We start from the raw sequence: 8,374 nt of genomic DNA, 5'->3' as shown, positions 1-8,374 counted from the left end.
AGTATTTAAACTACTAAAACAGGACAGCAGTGTAGAAGCATTAAAAAGCTATAGAGAAAAATTTAAAATATGTAAAAAACTGATAAAATCCGCAAAAATAGAGACAGAAAGACTCATTGCCAAAGAGAGTAAAACTAACCCCAAAATGTTATTTAACTAAATAAATAGCAAAAAAGGTCAAAAATGAAAGTGTAGGCCCTTTAAAAAATGATAAGGAAGAAATTATAGACAGGGATCAGGAAATAGCAAATATATTAAACAAATTCTACTCCACTGTATTCACCGAGGAAAATGAAATGCCAGGTGAAATACAGCAAGATAAGGTAAACTCCCCAGTACATGTCACCTGTCTAACCCAGGAAGAAGTACAGTGCCGCCTACAAAAAATCTAAATAGACAAATCACCAGGTCTAGATGGCATTCACCCCGTGTTCTAAAAGAATTAAGTAATGTAATAGACAGACCCCTATTTTTAGTATTCAGGGACTCTGTAGGGACAGAGACTGTTTCCAAGGACTGGTGCATGGCAAATGTGGCGCCAATTTTTAAAAAGGGGTCAAAAAGTGACCGCGGGAATTATAGACCTTTGTATGCAAATTATTTGAAGGTTGTCTAAGAGTTGCTATTTTGGATTATCTTGATAAAAATAAATGTATGACTCCATATCAGCATGGCTTTATGAGGGATCGGTCCTGTCAAACTAACCTGATCAGCTTTTATGAGTGCTACGGGGATTGAGTGGACTACAGAACCCAGAAAGATTATCAGCATTAGGGTTATTTAGTTTAGAAAAAAGAAGGCTTAGGGGAGACCTAATAACTATGTATGAATATATCAGGGGACAGTACAGAGAGGTCTTTGCCATGATCTATTTATACCCAGGACTATATATAACAAAGGGGCATCCTCTACGTCTAGAGGAAAGAAGGTTTCTACACCAACACAGACGGGGGTTCTTTCCTGTAAGAGCAGTGAGACTGTGGAATTCTCTGCCTGAGGAGGTGATCATGGTGAACTCTGTAAAAGAGTTCAAAAAGGGTCTGGATGCATTTTTGGAGAATAATAACATCGCTGGTTATGTATACTAGATTTATAGGGACAAAACATTGATCCAGGGATTTATTCTGATGCCATATTTGGAGTTGGGAAGGAATTTTTACCTCTATTATGAGTTTTTTTTTGCCTTTCTCTGGATCAACTCAGTAGGGACTCATTAGGGATATACAGTGGGGATCAAAAGTTTGGGCACTCCAGTTAAAAAGTTGTATTAATGTGCATAAAGAAGCCAAAAAAAGATGGAAAAATCTCCAAAAGGCATCAAATTACAAATTAGACGTTCTTATAATATGTCAACAAGAGTTATATTTTATTTCCATCATTTACACTTTCAAAATAACAGAAAACAAAAAAATGGTGTCTTCAAAAGTTTGGGCACCCTGCAGAATTTATAGCATGCACTGCCCCCTTTGCAAAGCTGAGACCTGCCAGTGTCATGGATTGTTCTCAATCATCATCTGGGAAGACCAGGTGATGTCAATCTCAAAGGTTTTAAATGCCCATACTCATCTGACCTTGCCCCAACAATCAGCACCATGGGTTCTTCTAAGCAGTTGTCTAGAAATCTGAAACTGAAAATAGTTGACACTCACAAAGCTGGAGAAAGCTATAAGAAGATAGCAAAACATTTTCAGATGTTAATATCCTCTGTTCGGATTGTAATTAAGAAATGGCAGTCATCAGGAACAATGTAAGTTAAAGCAAAATCTGGAAGACCAAGAAAAATATCAGACAGAACAGCTCGCATGATTGTGAGAAAAACAATTCAAAACCCACGTTTGACTGCACAAACCCTCCAGAAAGATTTGGCAGACACTGGAGTTGTGGTACACTATTCCACTATAAAGAGATACTTGTACAAATATGGTCTTCATGGAAGAGTCATCAGAAGAAAACTCTTCTACGTCCTCACCACAGAAATCAGCATTTTAACTTTGCAAATGAACATAAAGACAAGCCTGATGCATTTTGGAAACAAGTTCTGTGGACCGATGAGGTTAAAATTTAACTTTTTGGCCGGAATGAGCAAAGCTACGTTTGGAGAAGAAGGGGAATAGAATTTAATGAAAAGAACCCCTGTCCAACTGTTAAGCATGGGGGTGGATCAATCATGCTTTGGGGTTGTATTGCAGCCAGTGGCACAGGGATCATCTCACGAGTAGAAGAAAAAATGGATTCAATAAAATTTCAGCAAATTTTGGATGCTAACTTGATGCCATCTGTGAAAAAGCTGAAGTTAAAGAGAGGATGGCTTCTACAAATGGATAATGATCCTAAACACACCTCGAAATCCACGGGGGATTACATCAAGAGGCATAAACTGAAGGTTTTGCCATGGCCTTCACAATCTCCTGACCTCAACATAATTGAAAATCTATGGATAGACCTTAAAAGAGCAGTGCGTGACAGACAGCCCAGAAATCTCAAAGAACTGGAAGACTTTTGTAAGGAAGAATGGACAAAGATACCGCAAACAAGAATCGGAAGACTCTTGGCTGGCTACAAAAAGTGTTTACAAGCTGTGATACTTGCCAAAGGGGGCAGTACAAGATATTAACTCTGCAGGGTGCCCAAACTTTTGCAGACGCCATTTTTTTGGTTTCTGTTATTTTGAAAGTGTAAATGATGGAAATAAAATCTAACTTTTGTTGACATATTATAAGAATCTGTATCATCTGTAATTTGATGCCTTTTGGAGATTTTTCCATATTTCCTTGGCTTCTTTATGCAAATTAATACAAATATATTACCTGGGGTGCACAAACTTTTGATCCCCACTGTAGGTTGAACTTGATGGACTCTGGTCTTTTTTCAACCCTATGAACTATGTTACTTGCTAGTCCCTGCTTTCTAATCCTAATTCTGCCCCAAATCTGCTGTTCTGTGCTGGCTCTTTCATCAAACCACTGCAGGCTGCTCTGTAACCCCCTCCCTTTCTGTTTTCAAGCTGCAGTCTGATAGGATAGGAGGGAGCACAGAGGAGTGTTAGTCTTACCCTCACTTTCTGGACTTTGTCCCAGCCTGTGATTCAGAATGAACAAAGATGATGCTGCAGCCGGACAGAATTATGTTCTGGGTGGTATGGGGACCCCTTTGTGGTCTTTTTCTTTTTTTATTACAAGTCATGATTTTTATAAAAAGGAGTATTTTTTTTTTATAAAGTATATTAGAAAGGTAAATGTTTTTTTGCCAAGATGTACAACATATAAAAAAAAATTTAGATTCTGAAAACATCTTACTGTGATTTTATATTATATGTTTCTGCAGTGTGCACTTTATACCCCCCCCTGATCACAACAAAAATTAAGTCCCTTTGTAAGAACTTATCACCCGAGCTTTAGGATCGAAAAAATAATAAGAGAACACTGGCAGATCTTGGGTAGATCGTCCAGACAATAGAATAAAGTTATTCCACCTATTCACACCTGGGTTTGTGTTTAGCGTTTTATATGTGAGGGCTCTTCTCACTGAAACAGCATATAGACCAAAAAATTTTAACGCAACACACCATAAATTTCGTTTACTTAATATGCTTTCGTGAATAATTCTCAAATCCATAGTTCCATTTTCATAGCAAGAGAATATAGTACAAAAAACATATCATCCAAAGTGCACCTTCTCGGACACGCTAGACACTCTTCTTATGGCTGGAAATATTCAGCCCATGCTCGGGGCCTCCTCCTGCTGAAGATCCTTCCTCTCACGAAGGGGAACAGAGTGGAGCTTCAATCAACACTGACGACGTTTCAGAGGACACGCCACCTTTCTCAAGTAACAGACATAAGTCAAGCATCCGCTGTAAGAATCTACTGCTACCTATCCCCAGCCACTTCAATGAAAAAGGTCATAATATTACTCAGTTACAATACCAAGTGATTGATGGAGTCATTCCACCACGAAGGGGCAGAGAGATGAAAAAACTCTTAGCCCGTAAAGAAGCATACTAGATCCACAAGTTAGATAGTCTGGAGCCTCGTGGTCTGAACCGCGATTATGAATTGTCCAAACTGCTATCTTAACCATAGTTTTTGTTCATGTTTATATTTACCTGTCTCTCTTTTCCTTTGTAGCTGCAATGGCCATCTTGTGATACCGCCATCAGTACTACGGTCTCTAGTCCATTCATAAAATGTATCATGTGTTTTTAGGAATTTGCACTACAGGGGGAGGTTTCTGGGATCATGATGACGTATTTTATGTGTGTAGAGCGTACATAAATAGTTCCTTTTCCATTTCATTGTTATGCAGTTGATAAAGGCTATAGCAGCTGGAACGCGTGCTCCATTGTGTATGTTTCAGCATACTTGAGTGCCGGGATTTCTTCAGGTTTATACTTATAACCTACTGTTCCATAGTATTTGCATTTTAACTAGCAGGGACATAGCTAGATGTAAAAATACACAATCATGAAAAGTATATTGTCAAATATATAATAAAAGCAGCAGTCACCTTGTATAAACCCTCCCACAATTTGTTTTATATCCTCTGGCCCAATACCAAACTACATATTGTGCCTTTATTTCTGATTCTCTACTGTACCACAACATAACCAGTGCTAAAACTCATTGAAACTGACTTCTGCATACAAGACGTTGTAAGGTCCCTTTAAGATAAGCCGACCAGTTTTTTATGAACGATCATCTTTGATCTGGTGTGGTCATAAACCCCCTGGTGGGGTAAGTTCCTTCAGGAGAGGAAAGAATAGCTGATAATAAACCCCATAGAGTTGCTACTAAGACTGACTTGCTGATAAAGGAAACTACATTTAAGAGCACCATTTAAATATTTATTTTAAAGGGGTTCTCCGGTGCTTAAACATCTTATCATCTATCCAAAGGATAGGGGATAAGATGCCTGATCGCAGGAGTCCTGCCACTGGGGACCCCCGTGATCTTGCACACGGCACCCCGTTTGTAATCAGTCTCCGGAGCGTGTTCGCTCCGGGTCTGATTAGCGGCGACCACAGGGCCGACGGCGTGTGACGTCACGCTCCGCCCCTGAATGCAAGCCTATGGGAGGGGGCGTGATAGCTGTCACGCCCCTTCCCATAGACTCGCATTGAGGGGCGGAGGGTGAGGTCACACGGGGGCGGAGGCGTGACGTCACACGCCGCCGGCCCGGTGATCGACAGTAATCAGACCCGGAGCGAACACGCTCCAGGGACGGATTACAAACGGGGTGCCGTGTGCAAGATCACGGGGGTCCGCAGCGGCCGGACTCCTGCGATCAGGCATCTTATCCTCTATCCTTTGGATAGGGGATAAGATGTTTAAGCACCGGAGTACAACTTTAAGTTCTATGGAGAAAATGTTTTGTACATAAAAGCCCTGATTTACTAAGAGTGAAGTGTTTTTTTCTTTGTGGATATTTTCCCATGGGACTTATTTGGCACTTTTCCCTATGTTTTGCTTTGCAGCTCTGAGCTGTCAGAGCTCAAATCCACCACATTTTATGTGAGAACATTAGTAAATTTGTTTGGATTTTTTGACACTGCCAGGCACACGCCCCTTTCTCAGGAGGCCACGTTCCCTTTAGGGGTTTACTGAGCAAAAATAAGAGAATTAATCAGGTTATTTGGTCACAAAATCTGGCGCATGAGACATGTGACACAAAACCAGAGAACAAAGAGGGTTGAAATAAGAAAATGACCCCATGTAAGTACAAAGCAAAGATATATTTTTATATTTTATTTTCAAATGTGTCTATAACATTTAACTATGTTGTCCAACTAGTATATCAAGCTTAGCCTAAACTGGCATTGGGGCGCTTGACAGCACTTTCCTATGCCTAATAATGTTTTGGTAATAGTTGGGGTTACACAATCAGAAGGGAGTTCCCTGTCAAGCATCAGTCACTAATGTACTGCTAGTGATAAAAAAGTAAACACCATTAGTTGTGTCTCATGGCAAATAAAACAATTTTGATTACATTCTTTTTTTTATTGTACAAATAGCTGCAAAATGAAAGCATATACACTGTCTGAAGCTATGAAAAAATAATTCCTAAAATATCATCGATCATCTTAGTATAAAAAAGGACAGAGAACACAAGAATTACTGGATCAGAGGGTAACTCGTGATGGTACACAAAGAATTAAATGACAAATAAACGTGAGAATAAATCATTTAATACAAAACCACTGGAATATGACAACTATTGATCAGTCCGAGTTTAGCACAGAGCATAAAAGCAGCACTAAACCCAAAGTGATGAAGTTCCCTGCATGCAGACAATGCTAACATATGCTTGTTTTACAGGTAACAGGAATCTGTCTTCTCTACACTCTGTTCCAAATTATTATGCAAATTCTTTTAAACCCTTTTCGCAGAATGTTGTATATATACGTCGGATGACGCCATACCTTTGCACATTCCGCCGTATATATACACGGCATTCATTAAAAATACCCTCCCGTGATGCTGTGCGGGTTAATCAGCTGGACTCCCACTTGACACCCCATGTGATTAACTTGTGCAGCGATCAGGTGTGCGGGATCGGTGTGCGGCTTGATCGGCGGGCGTGCGGCGGTGCACGGAGGTCCTGGCGGGTGCGTGGAAGTCCCGGCGGTGGCAGCAGCAACGGAGCGGGTGAGTCCTCCCCCTCTAGTAGTTGCAAAACTACAACTCCCAGAATGCCCCGACAGTTTGGGCATTCTGGGAGTTGTAGTTGTTCAACATCAGGAGAACCACAGTTTTGAGACCACTGTGTAGTGGTCTCTAAACTGTGGCCATCCATATGCTGGGAAACTACAACTCCCAGCATGCCCAGACATTGGTCACTACAGCTAAATTTACTGTTAACTAAGACTCTCAAGTCCTTTTCCACGTCAGTCGTCCCGAGTGTTCTCCCATTTAATACATAATCCCAGCCAGGATTTTTCTTCCCCATGTGCATTACCTTACATTTATCAGTGTTGAACCTCATCTGCCACTTCCCAGCCCAAACCTCCAACCTATCCAGATCCATTTGTAACAGTGCACTGTCCTCTATTGTGTTAACCACTTTACAGAGTTTAGTATCTGCAAAGATTGCTACTTTACTATTCAACCCCTATTCAAGGTCATTAATGAATATATTAAATAGGACAGCACCCAAGATGGACCCCTGTTGTTCCCCACTAGTAACAGTCACCCAATATGAATAAGTACCATTAATAACCACCCTCTATTTCCTATCACTGAGCCAGTTACTTACCCACATTCTCCCTCTGCCCAATCCTTCCAATTTTATGCACCAACCTTTTATGTGGAACCGTATCAAATGCTTTGGAAAAATCCAGATATATGACATCCAGCGATTCCCCCTGGTCCAGTCTGGAGCTCACCTCCTCATAAAAGCTGATCAGGTTAGATTGACAGGACCGATCCCTCATAAAGCCATGCTGATATGTAGTCAAACATTTATTTTAATCAAGATACTCCAAAATAGCATCTCTTAGTCAACCCTCAAACAATTTACATACAACAGAGGTTAAACTAACAGGTCTATAATTCCCGGGGTCACCTTTTGACCCCTTTTTAAATATTGGCACCACATTTGCCATGCGCCAGTCCTGGGGAACAGTACCTGTCACTATAGAGTCCCTGAATATTAAAATAGGTGTCTGTCTATTACATTACTTAATTCCTTTAGAACACGGGGAGTGAATGCCATCTGGACCTGGTGATTTGTCTATTTTGAATTTTGTGGGCGGTACTGTACTACTTCTTGGGTTAGACAGGTGACCTGTACTGGGGAGTTCACCTGGCATTTCATTTTCCTCTGTGAATACAGTGGAGAAGAATTTGTTTAATATATTTGCTTTTTCCTGATCCCCGTTTATAATTTCTTCCTCATTTTTTAAAGGGCCTACACTTTCATTTTTGACCTTTTTGCTATTTATATAGTTAAAGAACATTTTGGGGTTAGTTTTACTCTCTTTGGCAATGAGTCTTTATCTCTATTTTTGCAGCTTTTATCTGTTTTTTTTAATAACATATTTTACATTTTTCTCTATAGCTTTTTAATGCTTCTTCACTGCCGTCCTGTTTTAGTAGTTTAAATGCTTTATTTTTGTCATTTATTGCCCCCTTAACGTTCTTATTCATCCATGTTGGTTTTCTTTTATTTCTGACTCTTTTATTACCATAAGGAATCTACAGTGGGGATCAAAAGTTTGGGCACCCCAGGTAAAAATTTGTATTAATGTGCATAAAGAAGCCAAGGAAATATGGAAAAATCTCCAAAAAGGCAAATTACAGATTAGACAGACATTCTTATAATATGTAAACAAAAGTTAGATTTTATTTCCATCATTTACACTTTCAAAATAACAGAA

Source organism: Hyla sarda, chromosome 1 (genome assembly GCF_029499605.1).
Source record: "Hyla sarda isolate aHylSar1 chromosome 1, aHylSar1.hap1, whole genome shotgun sequence".
Classification (NCBI taxonomy): domain Eukaryota; kingdom Metazoa; phylum Chordata; class Amphibia; order Anura; family Hylidae; genus Hyla; species Hyla sarda.
This window is presented reverse-complemented; position numbering follows the sequence as displayed.